This window comes from Mustela lutreola, chromosome 18, assembly GCF_030435805.1.
Source record: "Mustela lutreola isolate mMusLut2 chromosome 18, mMusLut2.pri, whole genome shotgun sequence".
Classification (NCBI taxonomy): domain Eukaryota; kingdom Metazoa; phylum Chordata; class Mammalia; order Carnivora; family Mustelidae; genus Mustela; species Mustela lutreola.
Window position 1 is genome coordinate 5,052,126 of NC_081307.1, and position 24,316 is coordinate 5,076,441.

Genomic DNA, 24,316 nt, shown 5'->3' on the forward strand with positions numbered 1-24,316 from the left:
CCCCAAAGATTGTCATCCCGCGCTCCAGTTTACATCCCTCAAGTGGCCTGAGAGGACAAGCGGTTCCCCTTTCCTTGACCCCTGGCGCTCTCACTTAGCATCCTTTTGCAAGGCAAAGAAACCCCCGTTACCCTTGTCTGCTGGTGCTTGGGTGACAGAGCTTGTTTGCAGCACTGTTTCATCCTGCCATATATATATATATATATATACATATATAGGTATATATGTATATATATATATATATATACACACACATATTTTTAATTCTCTTACTGTATATTATTTTATTTTTAATTTTATTTCATGTTTTAAAAAAGATTTTATTTATTTATTTGACAGAGAGCGAGATCACAAGTAGGCAGAGAAGCAGGCCCAGAGAGAGGGGGAAGCAGGCTCCCTGCGGAGCAGAGAGCCCGATGTGGGGCTCGATCCCAGGACTCTGGGACCATGACCTGAGCCGAAGGCAGAGGCTTTAACCCACTGAGCCACCCAGGTGCCCCCCTCTTACTGTATTTTAAAAAGAGTTTATGGAAGTATAAATAGCATACAATAAACGGAACATATTTGAAGTGAAGGATGTAGTAAGTTCTGACGTATGTATACAACCATGAAATCATCATCTTAAGGTTGTGAACATTTATCATCCTCAAAATGTTCCTTTTGCTCCTTTGTAATTCCTCTGTCCTGACCTTACCCAGCTCCTTTTCCAGAAGCACTGATCTGCTTTCTGTTACTATTTATCAGTTTGCATTTTTTGAATGTTATATAAAATGAATCACACAGAATTTTTTTTTTGTTGTTAGTTTGTTTGACTTCTTTCACATAGACGTTATTCAGAGATTCATCTGTTGTTGTGTTATCAAGAATACATTCATTTTTGTTGTTGGATAGTATTCCACTGTACGGGTATCCTATAGTTTGCTTATTCATTCATCTGTTGATGGATGTTTAAGTTGCTTCTGCTTTGGGGCTATTACAGATAAGTTGCTATTGGACATTCATCTACAAGTCTTTATATGGACATATGATTTCATTTCTCTTGGGTAAATATCTAGTGTTTAATGTTTTAGGAAACTGCCGAACTGTTTTCCAAAGTGGTTGTACCGTTTTCCGTCTCCACCCCAGGGGATGAGAGCTGCTCCACATCTTTGCCAGCTCGTGTGTAGAGGGATCGTCTTGTGCTTATAAATTTCATTTTTCCATGACTAATGATGTCAAACATCTTTTTATGTACTTATTTGTCATCCCTGTATCTTCTTTGATGAAGTATCTGTTCAAGTCTTTTTGTAATTTGTTTGTGTTTGTTTTCCTATTATTGAATTTTTAAATGTAATCTAGAGAAAAGTCCTGTATCAGCTATATGATTTACAATCTCCCCGCCACCGCCCCCCCCCCCCCCCCCCCGTGGCTTGCGTTTTCACTCTCAACATATCCTTGGATTTGCGGGCATTAGGGTGCAGACATATCTTGGGGAGGGCAATATTCTGTCTATCACAGGTATGGATTTAAGTCCATTTTTTCTCTTGTATAATTATCCAGTTATTCCCGCACCATTTGTTGAAAAGACTCCTCTTTCTCTACTTCGTTGCCTTTGCAGCTTTGTCAAAAAATCAGTTGTTTGTGTGTGTGTGTGGCTATTTCTGGATTTTCTAATCCATTCCATCGTGCGACCCTGTTTTACATTAAATGTCTACTAGTGTTTGTCTCTAAAGTTGATGCTTCTTTACTGATTCAGTAGAAGTTGTTTTCCTACATACTCAATATTTCCATTTGGGAACATCTTCAAATGGGTAGAACAGTCTCAACTCTTGAACTAGCAGTCTAGGGGAGTAGATGAAGAAACAGCTTTCATACATTGGGTAAGAGGATAGTATTACTGAAATATTTTTCTGTATATTTTGTCTTTAACTTGAGGCTTTTCCCTGTAGCCCCTGACCACTAAGCCAAGGTGGTGAAACAGTTCATTCATTCATTCATTCATTCATTTTTTCCCCCAGGAAACAAGAGGGAAAGTACAACCCAACTGTTGATACTTGAGAAGAACCTGGGTGAAATAGGAATAGAAAGGCAATAAGTTGTATTAGAGTTGTGTCTACTCTCCTTCCCTTACATTCATATGTCTATACTCTTTCAGGAAGAACGTGGGAATGAAGGATAGTAGACACATTGAGGATGTTAGGGTAGGGTACTTTGCTCAATGCTTCTCAAGATTTAGGCCAGAAGTCCTTCTTTTGGCATAGAATAGGGGAACTGGAGCAACACAGGTGCCATGCCGGTAGCAGATGAGGGCTAAGGCTGGTGGGCCAGAGATAGTGCCTCCAAATATCCTGTTCTGTAGTCTGGGAAAAATCAGAGCACCCTATGTGGAAGTGCCAAGAGATCCAGTGACATGGAAGAAGCCTGGGATGAGAATAAGGAGGCTGAAGAATGGAAGGACCTATGGCTGGCCAAGTAGACTTCCACACTGCAGGGAGCAGGATGTTCAAAAGGACCAGGTGGCTTTTGCCATGCCTCACTGAATAGCAGCACAAGATTCCCGGAGACTAGGCAGTGCAAGCCAGACTCGAGATGTTGCCAGGACAGTAACCCAGTTCTCTTTCCCGCAAATCAGAATGATACAAAAACTCCTCTAGGACTTGGATTTCCTCCAGGAGAAAGAGGAACTCAAAATTGACTGATCTCAAAACCTAACCCATATTTTAAAAATGCTTGGAAGGGAAGTTTTCTTGAATAGGCAAATTTAAGGTTCTCCCCCCTGCTCTTGCTACAAAATAGGAGGAAAGAGAATAAAGAGAAAATAAAGTTCTATTTCTTTAGCACACCTATCCCAGCCTCTTGCACCTCTTACAACGCACATCTGGAAAGCTGTTCCCCAAAGATGTGAAATCTGATCTTCCATACAAATAGGCTTTAGCTGGGTGAGGTGGGCTCTCTACTGACTTAACGTTTCTTTTGGGCCTGGTGATTGTGGCTGAGGTTTTGTTCTACCAAATTACTGAGGGAGGTAGAAGTGTGACTATGAAACTGTTTTTCTCCAGGCAAAATCACTGAAATACTTTTACCCAGTGGCTCCCAAGCTGCTTTTCTGCCAGAAAATCAGATATTAGGAGTGCCTGATAGATGCCAATCACTTTGAAGAAACACTTTCTTAGTTATACTTAGATGAAGGACAGGGCATAGATAAAACATTTCAGTTTCTATCAGTCTTCATTTTCCTCTTTCTTCTTCTCCTTCTTCCTTTCCTCTGTCTCTTCTCCTTTAGTCGATTTACTGTTAGTGGTATTGAATGGTCTGTAATGGTTTCAACCTATTCTAGGCAGTTGAACACATTTTGGAATTCCATACTACTAATTCATATTTAGTTAGCATATTTGGTTTTAGTTATTAGAGAAACCAATAACTGTGGTGAAAAGCTGCCCTTGAAAAAAGAATCCAAATAATTCCCTTGCCTTATAGCAGAAGCTTCACCGATAGATTTCTAAGGACTCTAGGAAAGATTTCATAACTTTTTCACATACTGACCTTTTAATGCCTACTCTAGTTTCCTTCTCTGGTTTAGACCATTTCCCTTGGCCCATATTTAGCTAGGAGCTTCATTTGTCTGTTTATTTCTGAAGATTAGTTTTTCTATGTTCCAGTCATAGCCTTGTTCCCCTGCTTGGAAGAATAGAACATCTTCCTAACATCTACTGGCTCAAACTCTGGTGTTAAATCAACTGATTTTACGTAAGTTAATCACATGGCTCTTTTTTTCTCTTACACAACACTTTCATTTTTGTTAGGCTGCTTGTTTACTGACTTTCTGGGATCCTCTCCTATTCCCTCTACTGTATCTTCGCTTCTCTGTTCTGCCTCCTGGAGTGAACCCTGATATTTTCTTAGCCTAAATTAAATCTTATTCTTTCCATACTCACTTCCCGTTCGTTGTGTTGTTCATTCATTCACTGACACATTCATTTACCAGATTTTCCACCTTTTTTTGGAGCTTTGGTGAGTTGCAATTGTATATACTTTGTACATATTCATTTGCATATATATAAAATATACAATGTGATGATTTGACATATGTATAATTTGTGAAATGATTACCACAACTGGGTTAATTAATATATTTATCTCCTCACATAGCAACCTTGTGTGTTTGTGTGTGTGAATGTGTGGTGAGAATGCTTAAGGTCTATACTCTTAAGCAAATTCTAAGTGTGAGACATGTAATTATTAACTATTGTCACCATGCTGCATATTAGATTCCCAGAGCTTATTCCTCTTGGAACCCTTCATTGTACCCTTTGATCAAATTCTCCCCATCTCCTTGACCTCTAGCCCCTGGTAATCACCATCATACTTACTCTCTGTTTCTGTGAGCTAGACTTTTTATTTTTATTATTTTAAGATTCCACATAACAGTGAAGTCATAAAGTATTTGTCTCTCTATTTGGCTGATGTAATTTGCCATAATGTCCCTTAAATTCATTTATGTTGTTGCAATAGCAGGATTTTCTCATGACTGAATAATATTCACATCATAATAATATATAAAAAACATTTTCTTTACCCATTTACCTGACTATGGACATATAGTTTTTTTCTATATCATGAGTATTGTGACCAATGCTACAATTAACATAGGAACACAGTTATCTCTTTGAGATACTGATTTCATTTCCTTTGGATATATACACAGAAGAAGGATTGCTAGATCATACAGTAGTTTTATTTTTAATTTTTTGTGGAAACTCCATCCTCTTTTTCATAGTGGTTGTACCAACTTACATTCTCATCAACAGTGTGGAAGTTCTTTTGTCCACATCCTTGTCAGCACTTGTTATCTGCTCTCTTTTGATAAAAGCCATTCTAACAGCTGTGAGATATTATCTCATTGTGGTTTTGATGTGCATATCTGGGGCGATTGATGATGTTGAGCAACTTTCCATGTACCTGTCGGCCATTATGTGCTTTTTTGGGAAAATATCTATTCTGGTCCTTTGCCCATTTTATAATTGGATTATTTATGTTTTTGCTATTGAGCTGTATGAGTTCTTTATATATTTTGAATATTAAACCCTTATCAAATATATGGTTTGCAAATATTTTCTCTTGCTGTGTAGATTGATTTTTTAATTTATTGTTTTCTTTTGCCATGCAGAAGCCCTTTAGTTTGAGGTAGTCCCACTTGTTTATTTTTGCTTTTCTTGCTGTGCTTTTGTTGTCATATTCAAGAAATCAATGCCAAGACCCATGTCAAGCAGCTTTCCCCCAGTGTTTTCTTCTAAGAGTTTTATGGTTTCTGGTCTGTCTTTGGCGGCATTCCATGCAGCTGTGGAAGCTGGGCACTTATTCACAGGTTCTCACTTTCCCTGGGGAGAAATCACAGGCTGAGAATATCTCTCTTGGCACTTAGCTGTGCCATTTTGGGGGAGAGGTGATGCAGGTGAAATGAAGCTGTTCCTTTTATCCTCTTCAATATGTCTGATCTTGGATTATTTTTTCTTTAAAGGTGTGCTGGAACTTCTCCACTGGACTCCCAGATTTACCCAAAGACACTACTGTCCATGTGTGATTGTGAAAATTGGTGTTCTTTGGAGAGAAGATAGTAGAAAACTCCTGTTGTTCTATTTTGCTGATGTCACTCCTTTCCTGTAGGTGTTTTAGAACGACTTGAATTTCAACCTGCAAAGCAGTTCCAGGTGTCAGCGTGGTTATTGCTTAGGCCCTGTGATCTCTAAATTTAAAATCTTACAGTCGATTTCTGTAGTTCCTGAGGGTTGGGTGAAGGTTAGAAGTATCATCCTGGGGCACCTGGGTGGCACAGTGGGTTGAGCCTCTGCCTTCAGCTCAGGTTATGATCTCAGGGTCCTGAGATGGAGCCCCGCATCGGGCTCTCTGCTTGGCAGGGAGCCTGCTTCCTCCTCTCTCTCTCTCTCTGCCTGTCTCTCTGCCTACCGGTGATCTCTCTCTGTTGGGTAAATTAAAAAAAAAAAAAAAAGAAGAAGTATCATCCTGCTTGGCAACCATGGAGCGTCACATGGAGCCACCCAAGGCTTCTATAAGAGTGAAGGGTTGGAGAGGCTTCAAATGACAAGAGATCGTGTCTTGTCGGAATTTTCTCTGGTCAGAAAAATGGACGTGTAGAAGGATTGTTGATGGTTTTTTCTCCTCTAAGATAGTTTCCAGCTGGAAATTATGATGTCCTCTCGGAAACTGGGGCACAGATTGTAATCAGTAGCATCTTGCAATCACATGTCTCATGCCACACGTTGTCAGTGCCTGTGCATGTGGCCCTTAGTTGCTATTGCTGATACAGGAATAGAGAATTCAGCCTTCAGAGGTCCAGCTGAGCTCACTCTCTAGATCTTTACGGACTCCTATGCCATACCAGGTACATGTCAAAGCTTGGGATACAATTTGGATGAGACATACCCTTGAGCTGCTCACAAACTAGCAATGAAGAATACCAGAAACAAATTCCTTTAGAAGTGTGGGATAAGTAATATAATAGCAGACAAATCCTCTCTAATTAAACTGTATACCCTACCAAGAGCTTTCCTTCCTTTACATTCCCCTGAGCACTTCTGAATACCACGTGTGCTATGCAATTAAGGACTCCCTGTTGTGATCCCTTGAGATTGCTTTCTTTATAACTATATATATATAATATATATATTTATTTATTATAGAAATAATAGAATTCTAAAGCAAGAAAGATGTTAGATGTTACCTGCCCATCTCTCACTCTTTGCAGAAATTCTTTCTACAACCTCTGCTTGAGTACTAATTTTAGAGACTGGTAGACTACAGCTGTATGATCTGGGTGCTTTTGCCTCATTGGAAAGATAACATTTTACTGGCTGGAAAACCACTTTTCTGTACCTTCTGAAATAATGTATTAGAATGAAACTTTTTAGAATTCTACAAAGCAGATGCTGAGAACAGTAGCTAAGCTGGATGCTTGATACCTAAATGGACCTATTTAGGAGATTGAAAAGCCTGTCCTGTTTGCAATAGCCCACCACTCATCTCTCTCTGTTAGCCTTGAGAACCTTCTTTATTAAAGGATTGCTAGAGTGCTGTGCCATTTCCTAGCAAATGAAATTAGGGGAATCAAGGGTATTCTGAGAGCTTCCAGTGTGTTCCCTGGAGTTTGAGGACCTCATTCCTGAAATGTTTAATGGTTAGAGGCTTTGCCTGTAGCTGCCCACTCCTGGTGACCTATTGAAGAGGCTGCACTGGAAAGGAGCTACACTCTCTCTCGTCGTGCAGCGAAGGTACATGTTTTCCAGGGATCCGATGGTCATATAGAAGGGAGCTGGTCTGGGTCTTCTTAAGAGAGATCCAACAAAAGAGGAACTTCTAGAGAGGTAAAGGAATCCCAATAGACAGTGGGCAGCCAGGGAAAAGCTGCAAGCCACTCATGGAAGGAGAGACATTGACTCAGTCAAAGGAACCCAGCCTGATGCCTGGGGGAAACCCCCAAATGCTTGTGAAAGAAACACAATTGTCCTTCTGTCCCCAACAAGGCTGCCAGATCACAGCCATATATACCACTTTGCTCTTTGTCTCTAATCTCCTCTCCCCTGGGGTTTGCCCTGAAAGAAGCAAACACAGCGACTGGCAATCTGGGGAAGGAGAAGGAGCAAAGAAGAGAGACTAAGTCAACCAGGCATCCTTCCTCAAACGTCCCCTCTGTTAGCTTCCATGCTGGGAAGAGAGAAGTCCTAAGTTCTGACGAGTTTGGAGAGTTGATGTTACACTGGAGGGATATCTTAGTTACTGAAACAAAACTGTTCAGTTGATTGAAAAGGCCCCAAAACTAAGGAAGGGGCCTGCTGGAGATTTCACTGAGGGGTAGGAGAGAACAAGTCAAGGCATTAGCCTGGGAGGGGCAGTGGGAGAAAGAGCACAAGTATTCCTTTTTGCACCCAATAAATCTGTTATATTTCCAATCACTCATCTCTGTCTTTTCCCCAAACTGTCAGAGAATCAATCCTCTTCCTTTTCAGCATTTTTTAAATTTTAATTTTAATTAATTTATTTTTAAAATTTCTTTTCCGCGTAACACTATTCATTCTTTTTGCACCACACCCAGTGCTCCATGCAATACGTGCCCTCCCTAATACTCACCACCTTGTTACCCCAACCTCCCACCCCCTGACCCTTCAAGACCCTCAGGTTGTTTTTCAGAGTCCATAGTCTCTCATGGTTCCTCTCCCCTTCCAATTTCCCTCAACTCCCTTTTCAGCATTTTTACAAATCTTAGGGGTTTTAAGAGCTCACAGACTCAGGCCCCTCCCCATCCCAGTAAGATTAAATATGCTTACCATCTCACGTGACAGAGTTTTGGTGGGACATTATTATCCTCCAGTTACATGTGCAGTGATACCCTTGCTGCCTGGGGTTTGGGCACCAGAACCTCATCAATGCAGGGCATCATGTGGTTGATTCTTACTCAGTTTTGTTTTTTCAACCCCCTTGTAATTTTTCATATCAGCTGCTTTTTTTCCCTCAAAGATTTTATTTATTTTAGAGAGTCATGGTCAGGGGCCAGGAACAGAGGGAGAAAGGGAATCTCAAGCAGACTCTGTGCTGAGCATGGAGCCCAAGGTGGATCCTGATCACACAACCCTGAGACCATGACCTGACCAGAAATCAAGAGTCAGACTCTTAACCGACTGCACCACCCAGGCACTCTTCATATGAGCTGCTTTAAGTCAAACCTCTGCTATTGTTTATTTGTATATTTTTAAAGACTCAGAAGCAGGATATATATATACACATATATATAATTTTTTTCACTGTGAAGTTTTAATTAATTAATTAATTAGACTGACAGAGATCACAAGGAGGCAGAGAGGCAGGCGGGGGTGGGGGGTGGGGCGTGGGGAAGCAGGCTTCTCACTGAGCAGAGAGCCTGATGCGGGGCTCAATCCCAGGACCCTGAGATCATGACCTAAGCCAAAGGCAGAGGCTTAACCCACTGAGCCACTCAGGTGTCCCATGTGAAGTTTTATTTTAAAGATAGATTTTGAGTGATGGCAAAACTGAGTATTCTAAATCTTAATTCTCTCATCTGTGACAAGAAGTCATCCTTCTTAGCTTGGTGTCTTTGGCCAATCTTATAAGCAATCCTTCCACGACTTCATGGAAATGATTGACAGGCAGGATATTGTCATGGTCATGAGAATGGACTCTGGAACCAGATTCCTTGAGTTGAGCTCCTGGCTCTTTTAGCTATATAATCTTGGCACATTACTAAAGCCCTCTGGACCTCAGTTTCTTCCTATGTAAAATAGGAAATGAATAATAATTTACTATTATTATTGTACCTACGATATCCCTTAGGTAACAAACTACCTTGAAACTTAGTGGCTTATGATAACATTTATTTAGTTTATAATTCTATATTTATATAGAATTATATATATATAATGTATATATTTTATATATATATATATATTTATAATATAATTTGCAGTATAGCTGAGTCTGGGGGTAGGAGCCTTCATTTGTCTGTGGTCAGCTGCAGGTTAAGCAGGCAGCTCTGTTTTTGAAGGTGGGCTAGCCATTAGCCGAAATGCTTCAGCTCATTCACTAGCAAGCCAGCTTGGGCTTGTTTTCATGGCTTGGAGTGGGAAATCATGCAGGGCCTCTTGAGGCTGAGCCTCGCATCTGACACAGTTACTTCTACTACTTTATTGGCCAAAGCAAGTCACAGAGCCAGGCCAGATTTAGGGGTGGGGAAAGGTGTTCCATCACTTCTTCATGGGAGGGGCTGCAGAGACACATTGCAGGGGCATGGGTACAGGGAGAAGTAAGGATTTGGGGCATTTTGGGGGGGTAGTTACAAATAAATTCCTTTTCTCTTTCTTCTTTCCTTCTTTCTTTTAAATACAGTGTTACATTAGTTTCAGGTGTGCAATATAGTGATTCAACAATTCTACACATTTCTCAGTGCTCATCACTTTTTTTTTTTTTTTTTTAGATTTTATTTGAGAGAGAGTGACAGCTAGAGAGAGAGAGAGAGAGAGAGAGAGAGGGCATACCCACAGAAGGAGAGAGAGAAAGAGAAGCAAACTCTCTACTGAGCAGGAAGCCCAATGCAGGACTGATCCCAGGACTCTGGGGTCATAACGTGAGTCAAAGGCAGGAGCTTAACCAACTGAGCCACCCAGGAGCACCTCTCAGGGCTCATCATGATATATGTTTTTGTGTGTTTTTTTTTTTTTTTTTTTTTAGAGACAGAGAAAGCAAGCATGCATACACATGTGGATGCAAGCTCGGTGGGGGCAGAAGGAGAAGGAGAATCTTTTTTTTTTTTTTTTTTTTTGAGAGTGCAAATCTTAAGCAGGCTCCATGACCAGTCCAGAGTCTCACATGGGGCTCAATCTTACCACCCCAAGATCAAGATCTGAGCTGAACTTGAGTTGGACACTTACCAGACTGAGCCATCCAGATGCCCCCATGATAAGTGTACACTTTAAAAAAATTTTTTTTTATTAACATATAATTTATTATTAGCCCCGGGGTATAGGTCTGTGAATCACCAGGTTTAGAAACTTCCCAACAGTCACCATAGCACCTACCCTTCCCAATGTCCATAACCCAACCACCTTCTCCCCAACAACCCTCAGTTTGTTTTGTGAGATTAAGAGTCTCTTATGGGGTTTGTCTTCCTCCCGATCTCATCTTGTTTCATTTTTCCCTTCCCTACCCTCCAAACCCCCCATGTTGCCTCTCAAATTCTTCATATCGGAGAGATCATATGATAATTGTCTTTCTCTGATTAACTTATTTCGCTCAGCATAATACCCTCTAGTTCCATCCACGTCATTGCAAATGGTAAGATTTTATTTCTTTTGATGGCTGCATAGAATTCCATTGTATATATATATACACCACTTCTTCTTTATCCATTCATCTGTTGATGGACATCCAGGTTCTTTCCATAGTTTGGCTATTGTGGACATTGCCACTATAAACATTTGGGTGCATGTGCCCCAATTTTCCCAACACCATTTGTTGAAGAGACTGTCTTTTTTCCATTGGACAGTCTTTCTTGCTTTGTCAAAGATTAGTTGACCATAAAGTTGAGGGTGCATTTCTGGGCTCTCCACTCTGTTCCATTGATCTAAATGTCTGTTTTTGTGCCAGTGCCATACTGTCTTGATGATGACAGCTTTGTAATAGAGCTTGAAGTCTGGAATTGTGATGCTACCAACTTTGGCTTTCTTTTTCAACATTCCTCTGGCTATTCGAGGTCTCTTCTGGCTCCATATAAATTTTAGGATTATTTTTTCCATTTCTTTGAAAAGAAAAACGGTATTTTGTTAGGGATTGCATTAAACATATAGATTGCTTTAGGTAGCAGAGACATTTTCACAATATTTGTTCTTCCAATCTATGAGCATGGAACATTTTTCCATTTCTTTGTGTCTTCCTCAATTTCTTTCATGAGTACTTTATAGTTTTTTGAGTACAGATTCTTTGCCTCTTATGCCTAGGTATCTTATGGTTTTGGGTGCAATTGTAAATGGGATTGACTGCTTAATTTCTCTTTCTTCTGTTTTGTTTGTGTAGAGAAATGCAACTGATTTCTGTGCATTGATTTTATATCCTGACACTTTACTGAATTCCTGTACAAGTTCTAGCAGATTTGGAGTGGAGTCTTTTGGGTTAGCCACATAAAGTATCATATCATCTGCAAAGAGTGAGAGTTTGACTTCTTTGCCGATTTGGATGCCTTTTATTTCTTTTTGTTGTCTGATTGCTGAGGCTAGGACTTCTAGTACCATGTTTAATAGCAGTGGTGATAAAGGACATCCCTGCTGTGTTCCTGACCTTAGCAGAAAAGCTCTCAGTTTTTCTCCATTGACAATGATATTTGCTGTAGGTTTTTCATAGATGGCTTTGATGATATTGAGGTATGTACCCTCTATCCCTACATTTTGAAGAGTTTTGATCAAGAAAGGATGCTGTAAAGGAAACAGTTAACAAAACAAAGAGGCAACCCATGGAATGGGAGAAGATATTCACAAATGACAGTACAGACAAAAGGCTGATATCCAGGACCTATGAAGAACTTCTCAAACTCAACACACACAAAACAGATAATCATGTCAAAAAATGGGCAGAAGACATGAGTAGACATACAATGAAGACATACAAATGGCTATCAGACCCATGATAAAATGTTCATCATCACTAGTCGCCAGGGAGATTAAAATCAAAACCACATTGAGATACCAGCTTACACCAGTTAGAATGGCTAAGATTAACAAGACAGTAAACAACGTGTGTTGGAGAGGATGTGGAGAAAGGGGAACCCTCTTACACTTTTGGTGGGAATGCAAATTGGTACAGCCATTTTGGAAAACAGTGTGGAGATTCCTTAAGAAATTAAAAATAGAGCTTCCCTATGACCCTGAAATTGCAGTACTGGGTATTTATCCCAAAGATACAGATGTAGTGAAAAGAAGGGCCATCTGTACCCCAATGTTAATAGCAGCAATAACCACAATTGCCAAACTGTGGAAAGAGCCAAGATGCCTTCCATAGATGAATGGATAAGGAAGATGTGGTCCATATACATTATGGAGTATAATGCCTCCATCAGAAAGGATGAATACCCAACTTTTGTATCAACATGGCTGGGACTGGAAGAGATTGTGCTGAGTGAAATAAGTCAAGCAGAGAGAGTCAATTATTATATGGTTTCACTTATTTGTGGAGCATAAGAAATAACACAGAGGAAATGGGGAAAGGAGGAGAGGAGAAAGGAGTTGAGGGAAATTGGAGGGGGAGATGAACCATGAGAGACTATGCACTCTGAAAAACAATTTGAGGGTTTTGAAGGGGCGGGGGGTGGGAGGTTGAGTGAGCCTGGTGGTGGGTATTATGGAGGCCACATATTGCATGGAGCACTGGGTGTGGTGCATAAACAATGAATTGTGGTACTCTGAAAAGAAATTAAAAAAATAAAAAATTTAAAAGAAGAGAGGATGCTGTACTTTGTCAAATGCTTTTTCAGCATCTATTGATAATATCATATAGTTCTTGTTGTTTCTTTTATTAATATATTGTGTCACATTGATTGATTTGTGGATGTTGAACCAACCTTGCAGCCCAGGAATAAATCCCACTTGGTCGTGGTGAATAATCCTTTTAATGTACTGTTGGATCCTATTGGCTAGTATTTTGGTGAGAATTTTTGCATTTGTCTTCATCAAGGATATTGGTTTGTAATTCTCTTTTTTGATGGGGTCATTGTCTGGTTTTGGGATCAAGGTAATATTGGCCTTATAAAATGAGTTTGGAAGTTTTCCTTTCATTTCTATTTTTTGGAACAGTTTCAGGAGAATAGGAATTAATTCTTCTTTAATGTTTGGTAGAATTCCCCTGGGAAGCCTTCTGGCCTCGGGCTCTTGTTTGTTGGGAGATTTTTGATGACCGCTTCAATCTCCTTACTGGTTATGGGTCTGTTCAGGTTTTCTATTTCTTCCTGGTTCAGTTTTGGTGGTTTATACATCTCTAGGAATGCATCCATTTCTTCCAGATTGTCAAATTTGCTGGTGTATAGTTGCTCATAATATGTTCTTATAATTGTTGTAATTCTTTGGTGTTGGTTTTGATCTCTCCTCTTTCATTCATGATTTTATTAAAATCATTAAATCATTTCTCTTTTCTTTTTGATAAGTCTGGCCAGGGGTTTATCAATCTTATTAATTCTTTCAAAGAACCAGCTCCTAGGTTAGTTGATTTGTACTTTTTTAAAATTTTGGTTTCTATTTCATTGATTTCTGCTCTGATCTTTATTATTTCTCTCCCCTTCTGGGTTTAGGCTTTCTTTGTTGTTCTTTCTCCAGCTCCTTTAGGTGTAGGGTTAGGTTCTGTATTTGAAACCTTTCTTGTTTCTTGAGAAAGGCTCATATTGCTATATATTTTCCTCTCAGGACTGCCTTACTGTATCCCACAGATTTTGAACAGTTGTGTTTTCATTATCATTTGTTTCCATGAATTTTTTCAATTCTTCTTTAATTTCCTGGTTGACCCATTCATTCTTTAGTAGGATGCTCTTTAGCCTCCATGTATTTGGGCTCTTTCCAAATTTCCTCTTGTGATTGAGTTCTAGTTTCAGAGCATTGTGGTCTGAAAATATGCAGGGAATGATCCCAATCTTTTGGTACCAGTTGAGACCTGATTTGTGACCCAGGATGTGATCTATTCTGGAGAATGTTCCATGTGCACTAGAGAAGAATGTGTATTCTGTTGCTTTGATATGGAATGTTCTGAAAATATCTGTGATGTTCATCTGGTCCAGTGTGTCATTTAAAGCCTTTATTTCCTCATTGATCTTTTGCTGGGATGATCTGTCCATTTCAGTAAGGGGGGTGTTAAAGTCCCCTATTATTATTATATTATTGTTGATGTGTTTCTTTGATTTTGTTATTAATTCATTTATATATTTGGCTGCTCCCATGTTAGGGGCATAGATTTTTAAAATCGTTAGATCTTCTTTTGGGCAGACCCTTTGAGTATGATATAGTGTCCTTCCTCATCTCTTATTACAGTCTTTGGCTTAAAAATCTAATTTATCTGGTACAAGGATTACCACCCCAGCTTTCTTTTGATGTCCATTAGCTAGGTAAATTGTTTTCCACCCCTTCCCCACTTTAAATCTGGAGGTGTCTTTGGGTCTAAAGTTTCTTGTAGACAGCATATTGATTTTTTTTTTTAAAATCCATTCTGATACCCTGTGACTTTTGATTGGGGCATTTAGCCCATTTACATCCAGGGTAAATATTGAGAGATATGAATTTAGTGCCATTGTGTTGCCTATAAGGTGACTGTTACTGTATATTGTCTCTGTTCCTTTCTGGTCTACTATTTTTAGACTCTCTCTTTGCTTAGAGGACCCCTTTCAATATTTCCTGTAGAGCTGGTTTGGTGTTTATAAATTCTTTTAGTTTTGTTTGTCCTGGAAGCTTTTTATCTCTCCTTCTATTTTCAGTGATAGCCTAGCTGGATATAGTATTCTTGGCTGCATATTTTTCTCATTTAGTGCTCTGAATATATCATGCCAGTTCTTTCTGGCCTGCAAGGTCTCTGTGGATAAGTCTGCTGCCAATCTAATATTTTTGCCATTGTATATTACAGACTTCTTGTCCCAGGCAGCTTTCAGGATTTTCTCTTTGTCACTAAGACTTGTAAGTTTTACTATTAGATGACAGGGTGTGGACCTATTCTTATTGATTTTGAGGGGGGTTCTCTGCACCTTTTGGATTTTGATGCTTATTCCCTTTGCCATATTGGGAAATTCTCTACAACAATTCACTCCAATATACCTTCTGCCGCCCCTTCTTCTTCTGGAATCCCAATTATTCTAATATTGTTTCATCTTATGGTATCACTTACCTCTTGAATTTTCCCTTTGTGCTCTGTCATTTGGTCTTCTATATCACTTCTATATCACTAATTCTCTCTTCTACTCTCAGTAAGTGCCTCCATTTTTTACTGCATCTCATTAATAGCTTTTTTGAATTCAGCTTGATTAGATTTTAGTTCTTTTATTTCTCCAGAAAGGGCTTTTATTTTTCTAGAAAATTTTTCTCTAATATCTTCCCTGCCTTTTTTGAGCCCAGCTAGCACCTTGAAAATCATCATTCTGAACTCTAGATCTGACATTTACCAATGTCCATATTGATTTGGTCCCTAGAGGTACTGCCTCTTGTTCTTTTTTTTGTGGTGAGTTTTTCTGCTGTGTCATTTTATCCAGATAAGAATACATGAACGAGAGAATAAAATACTAAAAGGGTGGCAGAGACCCCAGAGAAATGTGCATTAACCAAATCAGAATAGATCCAAAATCGTGGGGAGAAGAAAGGGGGTAAAAAGAAGTTAAAAAATTTAAAAAAATTCACACACACACACACACACACACACACACACAAGACTGGTGAATAGAACAGGGCTACCCACTTGATTTTGGGTGTATTTTGGTCTCTTAGAATAAACACCTCCCAGAATTGTATAGAAAGAGAAAAGCACACACACACACACAATAAGGGTAAACATGATGAAGGGATGGAATATGACTGTAAAGATGAAAATTTTAAAAAATTCTAGAAAAGGAGTTGATAAGTTGATAAGAAAGTGGAGAGGATTTGTTCAGCTGGAGACTAGAACAAAGTCCTGTGCTAGATTTAGGGTATATTTTGATCTATTAGAAGAAGTTTTATCCCAAAATTTTTTAGAAGACAAAACCCTATATGTATACAAAATATAAAGTTAGATACAATGAAGGATAAAATATGACTATAATAATGAAGGTTCAAACAGATTTTTTTTTAAAAGAAAGGTATTGTTAAGATAAACTAGTTTAAAAATTTTAAAAGAAGAAAGAGCAAAAGTTACAAAAATTAGAATAAGAAAAAAATAAAATTAAAAAAAATTAATTAATTTTGCAGGACTAAAGAATCATGGGGAGAAAGCCATGAATTCCATGCTTTGCTTTCTCCTCCTCTGGAATTCCACTGTTCTCCTTGATTAGTGCACTTGGTCTTGGCTGGATGTTCTTGCTGGTCTTCTAGGGGAGGGACCTGTTGCCATGATTCTCAAGTGTCTTTGCCTGAGGTGGAATTACACCACCCTTGCCAGGGCCTGGGCTAAGTAATCTGCTCGGGTTCGATCTTGGAGCTTTTGTTCCCTGAATGCTTTCTGTAGAGGTCTGGAGGACAGGAATGAAAATGGTGGCACGGAGGAGCTGAGAGCTCAGGTCCCCACTCCTCAGTGTGCCCTTAGAGAAAAATGCTCAATCCCTCTCATCTCCAGCTGCATTTGGGCTCACCTGGCCTATAACCAAGCGCTTCTGTCTTTGGCACAGTGACTCCTGTTTGGAGTCTCCAAACCCAGCATATTCCTGCTTCCAAAAACCTGAGTCTCCCCAGATCTGCCACTTGTGGGGTCCCTGCTCAAAGAGCAGTGGTGTGACTGTGCCACAGACCACAGTTTAAGATAACCCAGAGCTGAAAGCTCACTCCTTGGGTCCATCTCTTTAGCTGGCTTCCCTACTCTAATACCTGTGAGCTCTGCTACACTCAGACACCCCTGATCCTTCCGTGACCCCTGCAGGACCTAAGACCATGCGGTCCCTGTGAGGTCTCCACCCCTGCTTAGCCAGCTGTAAATCTATGGACCAGTTTACATGTTTAAGAGCATGGGCTTTGGAGTCAGACCTGTGCTGGGATGTGAGTTCTGTACTTTCCTAGTTTTGTGTCCTTGGACAAGATGTATTACCTTTCTATATCTCAGTTTCCTTACTGTAAGAGACTATAATATTGAATCCCTGTATTAGTTTCCTAGGGTCATGACAACACTACCACAAGCTGGGTGGCTTAAAAAATAAAAATTTATTCTTTTACAGGTTAGGAATCCAAAATCAAGGTATTAGAAGGAACTTGCTTTATTTGAAGGCTCTAGGGAAGGATTCTCCCTTGCCTCTTCTAGCTTCTGATGATTGCTGACAATCCTGTTAATTGAAACTGGGTACACCTCTTGGTGGATGTCAAGCCAAAGGCATGACCAAGCCAAAGAATAGAAAAAGGGAGAATTCTACTTGTAACAAGAAAAGGAGAACACTGGGTATATTTCCTAAAACAATTATCTCCTTGAAAAACAAAAGTGGGGAAGTCTTAAGCTAAGGGTGCATACATATTCATGAAGGGGCGTGTGCAATGGGACATTCAGTATGGAATTGCAATAAAAGTCTTTTTTTTTTTTTTCAAGGTTTTATTTACTGGAGCACTTGGGTGGCTCAGCTGGTTAAGTGGCTGCCTTCAGCTTAGATCATGATCCCAGGCTTCTGGATCGAGCCCTGTGCTGAGGTCCTAGTTCAGTGGGGAGTTTGCTTCTCCCTCTCTCTTTCTCTGCTACTTCCCTTGCTTGTGCTCTCTTTCTCTCTCAAATAAATAAAATCTTTTTTTAAAAAAAGAGTGGGGGTAGGCGAGAGAGGCAGAGGAAGAGGGAGAAGCAGACTCCCTGCTGAGCAGGAAGCCTGCTGGAAGGCTTGATCTCAGGACCCCTGAATCATGACCTGAGCCGAAGGCAGATGCTTAACTGACTGAGCCATCCAGGTGCCCCCACTTTTTTATAAAAATAAAGATTTATTTATTTGAGATAGAGAGAACAGAGAGGGAGCCAGAGGGAAAAAATCTCAAGCAGATTCCTGCTGAGCATGGAGCCCCATTTGGGGTTCGATCTCATGATCCTGAGATCATGACCTGAGCCAAAGCCAAGAGTTGGCTGCTCAACCATCTGAGTCATCCAGGTATCACAAAAGCCATCTTAAGGTGACAGAGTCGAGGTCTTAGTTGGTCAGAGTCCTGAGGGCCAGCAAGGGTCAGTATCATCAATTCTCTGTTTCAGTTGGTCTGGTATCTGAGTGCTCAAATGAGTTTAGATCTTGCAGCAGTAACTCAAGAATGTACTCAGGTCAATTTTTGCTTTTGAATCAGCACTGGGAGTTTGACCACTGATAAATTGTCCTGATATGATTAGACTATTGCCTGGCTTGAGAATGGCAGTTTGGTCTACATTTTTTTTGTTCCCTTAAAAATAATTAGTTGATGCTGTCTATTCTTCTGCAGTCTTGGAAAGTTCTGCAAGATCTGTGCTTTGGGCAAGTAGTGCTGGTAAGGTATAGATTACAATATGACTGGAGGCCTAAAATGACTTTACTTGTGTCAAGATAGCTATGTCTCAGGGCACCTGGGTGGCTCCATTGGTTAACTGAGCAACTCTTGGTTAAACATCGGGCTCTTGGTTTTGGCTCTGATCATTACCTCAGAATCATGAGATTGATCCCTTTGTTGGGCTCACACTGGGCATGAAGCTGCTCATGTTTCTCTCTCTCCCTGTGCCCCCCAACACCGCCCCCATATGTGTATGCTCATTCTCTCTCTCTCTCTCAAAAAAAAAAAAAAAAAAAAGGCTAGGTTTTGGGACCCCTAACTCCTTCTACTTAGAATTCATGGCATTCCTTGGCTCGTGGGAACAAAACTCCAATCTCTTTATACAATCTGTGTCTCCTCTATGTCTTCAAATCTTTCTCCTGCTAGGACACCACCCATTGGATTTAAGGCCTACCTTAATCCACTGTGACCTCTTCTAAACTTGGTTACATTTGCAAAGGTCCTATTTCCACATAAGGTCGTATTCTGAGGTTCCTGATGGATGTGAATATTTAGGGACAGTTTTCAACTCAATATGCCTAATTGCAGGCTCTCAATGTGATATCGTATATGAAGCACTTAGGATGTGTTTGTCACATAATAAACAATAGATAGTAGTCATTGTTTGCATTATTATTACTATTGTATCACTAGGGAGAATCAAATATCTTGCCAAAGTCAATATAATAATACTAATAGTTATGAATTACTGAGTTATTACTGTCAGGAATTAGGCTGAGTGTCTATATTCATTATCTTATATAATAACTAAATCTGTGAATCTGACTACTCTGGCCAAATAATGGTAATAATATGAATCAGACACTATATGTGATCCATGAACGTATGCTAGCTGTAAATGATCATCTTATTCTTTTATGTGTTTTAAAAATCTTTTTAATATTTTAAGGTGCTGAAGTCAAGCTGTCACCAGCTAGATGCCAAGTCCTGAGCTTTACTGCCCACCTGCTTTCACTCTCCTATCTTTGTCCCACATTTTTCCTTAAGCTATTCTTCCCAGCTTCTCTCTTGATCTGTCTCTCTCCCTCTTCTTAAAGATTTATTTATTTTAGAGAAAGAGAGAGAGAGAGCACACAGGGGAGAGGGAGAGAGAATCTCAGTCAGACTCCAAACCTAGAGTAGAGCCCCATTTGGAGTCCCATCCCATGACCCTGAGATCATGAACTGAGATAAAACTAAGAGTCAGATGCTTAACCGACTGCACCACCCAGGCACCCCTTCCCAGCTTGTCTTTTAGGCAAATGGAAAGCAAAACTGTCCCTGGGGATAGCAACTGCCCAGATAAGACCTCCAGCTTGTTGAGACCACCCTGACCAGTTTGAGCTTAACCCCTGACTCATACCTACTCAGATGAACCATGGAGTGACTTCTAAAGTGACCAGTCACTACCTTTACCTCATTATAATACTGAAATCTGCACCTAAGGAGGAGCCTCAGCCTCATTTACATAACACACAATGTGTGTGTAGGTGAGTTTCCGTAAAGCCCATGTGAGTGACATGCTGCCCGCCTCTACCTACTATGGGAGCGCTTTCCTATCTGAATATTCATCCTAAATTGAAGGAACGCATTCCCCCCTCCTCAGAGAGCCACAGTTTTGGGATTTATTCCCTGTGATCTCTGTATTTGCTACAAATCAAGATTTCCTTGTATGCCAACTCCACCTGGTACAGCTTCTGACTTACCAAAGAGTCACCTCCTGCTGGTTTGGTTACAAAGCTCTTGATCTATTGTCTTAAAAATGCATTCTTTCCTCCTTTTTAAAACTTACATCCTTTGTGTTTAGTTTCTTGGAGACTTACATATTTATTATATTACACTGTTCCTGATAGATTTTCAAGGAATGATTTGAAAATGAATTCATTTAACAAACATTTATTGAGTGTTTACTCGTAAGAGCTGGGGATGACCTTTCTTGTTTCTAGAGTGTGCTCACACAATGGAGAGAACTCCAAGGACTGTTGTTGGTAATTTCCAGTCAGCTTCTGTTCCAGAAGCTTGTATGTCTCCTCTGCATTTTGAGATAATACTGTTAGTATACTGGAGTTGACAACATCTGCTCCTTCCTACTTAAATGCCACCATCCAGAACAACACATGTCCTCATTTCAGGAAACAGTCTGAACAGATGTCTAACTTTTGTAATGAACACTTCCCTCGTGAAAGAGCTCTCTTGCTTGCATTTTTATTTCTTCCACCATGAGGTAGAAAAGTGGATGGAGCAATGTCATTCACAAGAGTCCTTTGCCTTTACTGTTTGGACTGATATTGTAGCCTACTTGTGTGCACAGTGGCTGGCCCCAGCAGAGGGTTTGGAGGTTTGACTCTCTTCACCAGCACAGTGCAGAGTTGCAGAGTTGGAAGCAAGTCCAGCTTTGTGGGCCTGTAGCCTGCATGGTCTCACAGAGTTCCACATCTACAGGGACCCCACACTGGGCTTAATGTTCTGCTGTCATCCTCTTGAGATTCTTAATTATTGAATGTGGGGTCTGATTTTCATTTTGTGCTGGATGTCACAGATTATGGGTGGGAAGAATAAGGGGGCATCTGGTAGGAACATATCATCACTACCTGGGATAGATGATTCAGCTTCTGTATATCTCTGTGGAACCTGATTCAATGTGAATTTTGACAAAGTAAAAAAGAAAAACGAGTCTCTCTTAGAATTGCATCTTCCTAGAGTTGGAAGGGCCCATCAGGCAAGTGGTTCAGGCATCCCTCTTAGACTCAGGCATTGTTTAAACTGTCTTTGTGGTTTCCAGGGATAAGGATGGTGTAGTTCTCCCTTTCAAGTTCACTGGTTGTCTTATAAAGGACAGACATCTATGAAGCATGGAAGAACTTTTCATCACAAAGGTATATTTATAGTAATGGGCATGCCAGGGCACTGGCAAAATGGGAATTGAGACTGTCTGTAAATTTAAGAAATTATTTTTCCCCTGAGAACTAGCTTGTTGAAGAAGAGGTGCATATTTAGATCTTGGCTTTTGGAGAAGTAAAATTACTCTCCTCTTAACATTTAGCCATGCAGACGTATTTATAGAGGGAAGGAGTTGGACAACTCAAGGCTGGAAAAGAATCAAGAAAAATGAATATGTGAAGAACCCCCGAAAAAGAAGAGAGAGGATGGAAGGCCTTGAAGAAGTTGCTTTGTGAAGCTTCATCAGTGGCCACAGACTCAGGGTTCTGATTAGTATGTGTGAGAATCCTCTCTACTTTCTAATCCATCCATCCACCATTATCGAACCCTTCTCTGTAGGGCACACTTTGTGCCCAGCTCACCCTTTGAGCTCCTCACACCTTTTCCTGCTGGGTGATATTGAACCATGTGATCTTCCTATTATTCGTGGTATGTTTTTAGTTCTTTAGTATAGGACTTGCATCATGTCCCTATTAAACTCCATTTTACCCTTGATATCAGTCTTATTTGTGCCTTGCCTAATTTAGTGAATTCCCTGTGTTTAATCAGCAGGGTTTCTACTCCATCATATAAGTCACTGATAGGCAGGGTTACTGAGTAATAGAGGCTTAAAAAAAATCACTGTGTAACTCCAGAAATTGCCCAAGGCCCCTCCTAAACAAAATACTCTGTTAGATTTACTTCTTTGATCTTAAACCTTTTAACCAGGAGCACACAATTAATGAATGCAAATTTCATCCCCAGACACATTTACATTCATGAATGTTTTAACTTAGACTGATATTTTTTTCTTTCTTTCTTTCTTTTTTTTTTTTTTTTTAAGATTTTTAAATTTTTAAGTATTTGCTACAGCCAGCATAGGGCACAAACTCACCACACCGAGATCAAGAGTCTCATGCTATTCTGACTGAGCCGCCAGACACACCTGCTTTCTCTTTTTCCTGGAAGCCTGGAGAGTCTTGGAAGGTATAAAGGTTGTGAGAGAGTTTTCTTTCTGTGGAGAAGCGTCAAGGGGAATATTTGGAGCACAGGGAGTAGCCCAGAGGAGCTCCCAGAAAGTTTCCTGAGCGGCCCAAGACTGCTTAAGGTAGGGTGTGTGAGAAAAGACATGAACATCTAGGATGTCAGCACCCAGTCACAATTTTGCTAAAAGCTAGTCCAGGACAAGACATTTAGTAACATGTTGAACTGGCAGAGAAGTTACCTTTCTCCACTCTGCCTTGCCAGCTGTCAGATTGGTCAGTGACCAGGCAGGTCCACGGAGAATAGGACAAAGTTCTAGGCAGAGGAACTAGGACTAGGCAGAGGAAAGAGGGAGAGGTTTGAAGTGGGTGGGCTTCTGTGTGATGGTCCCTAATGGCAGGTTGGAGAAGGACTTGGGAAGGGAAAATGGGGGATGGGAGCCCTCAAGATAAATTTTTCCTACTTTTACTGGCGTTGTTGTGCTGTAAGTGATAGGATCCTTTCAAAGGTGAGCAGACATCAGAATCAACTGCTTCAGGATTTTTTGGAATTAAGAAGACGTGACCAAGTTCGTTGGTGTTAAAAACCAGGTGTTTTCTGATATGTTGTGTATCTAGCCAGGTGAAACATACATTTATCTTGTCCTGGAGAAAAATGGGCTCTTCATCTTCTGTTTCTGAAGATGAGGAGAGTCCTTCTTCATGGTCCATCTTTAAGCAATATCTATTCCTTCAGATTTGTCCACTTTCATCCTTCCCTTCCTCCCTTCCAATCCATCCAGCATGTTTTAATGGCCAAAACCTCAATATCCTTGATTTTCTTATATGAAATCAGAGACCATTTATTACTGGCTTCATGGTGTAATGAGGATGAAATGAGATAATTAAGGTAAAGTTCCTAACTCTGGTAAATCACTAGATGTTAGTTTGGTTCTCCTTATAACATTAACCTTTCATTCATTCTTTTACAAGCATTTGTTGGGTGCTATATGTGTCAGGTACTATTCTGAATTCCTTTAAATAATTATTGCTTTAAAAAATCCAAAGTACTAGATTATTTGTAGATTAACTGATATTATATATCAATATTAATCATACATCCAATTAATAAAAATTATTAACAGCAATTATTAATCATGTTAATTAATAACACAATTGATAATTATTCTTTTAATAGTACTATTGATAATTACACTATACTTCTGTAAGAAGGTGATATTTGCAGGAGTTGGTGAAAGATATATTAAGATTTTTTTTACAACATTTTATGTAATTATTTTGAAATGCAAAGGTAAAATATTCTAAGAAATACTAGGATCCTTGGTAAGTAAAAATGAACATGTACTTACTTCTTTATCATTAGGTGGTGCTAGATGAGAATACTGCAAATTAACCAAGATCTCATTGACTGGGTAGAGATCCAGAGGGAGATATTAGGGAACAAGGCAATTTGACCTATGCAAGTTCCAAACTGAGTTAATCATCTTTTCTCTGTTTCCCTTTCTGTAATTCCCTAAATTACTAACTGGCATCCCCTCTCAAATTAGTCAACATCAATTAGTTATTGTGTCTTTATCTGACTACCTCCAAAACATCACTATTCTCTTTTCATTCCCACTGTTACTGCCTTAGTTTGGGGCCCTTGACTTCTTACCTGGACCCACCTCAGCTTCCTTCATCAGTCATACATGC

The 24,316-nt window shown here is 39.9% G+C and overlaps 1 long non-coding RNA gene across 1 annotated transcript in view; it reads left to right on the forward strand.

Annotated features, from left to right (window-relative positions):
* The first annotated feature begins 3,813 nt into the window (after positions 1–3,813).
* Positions 3,814–24,316, forward strand: part of LOC131820586 (uncharacterized) — a 105,908-nt gene continuing 85,405 nt past the window's right edge. Inside the window, exon 1 of the long non-coding RNA XR_009349706.1 lies at positions 3,814–3,990. This is a non-coding gene — a long non-coding RNA (uncharacterized LOC131820586). The remainder of the gene's footprint in view (positions 3,991–24,316) is intronic.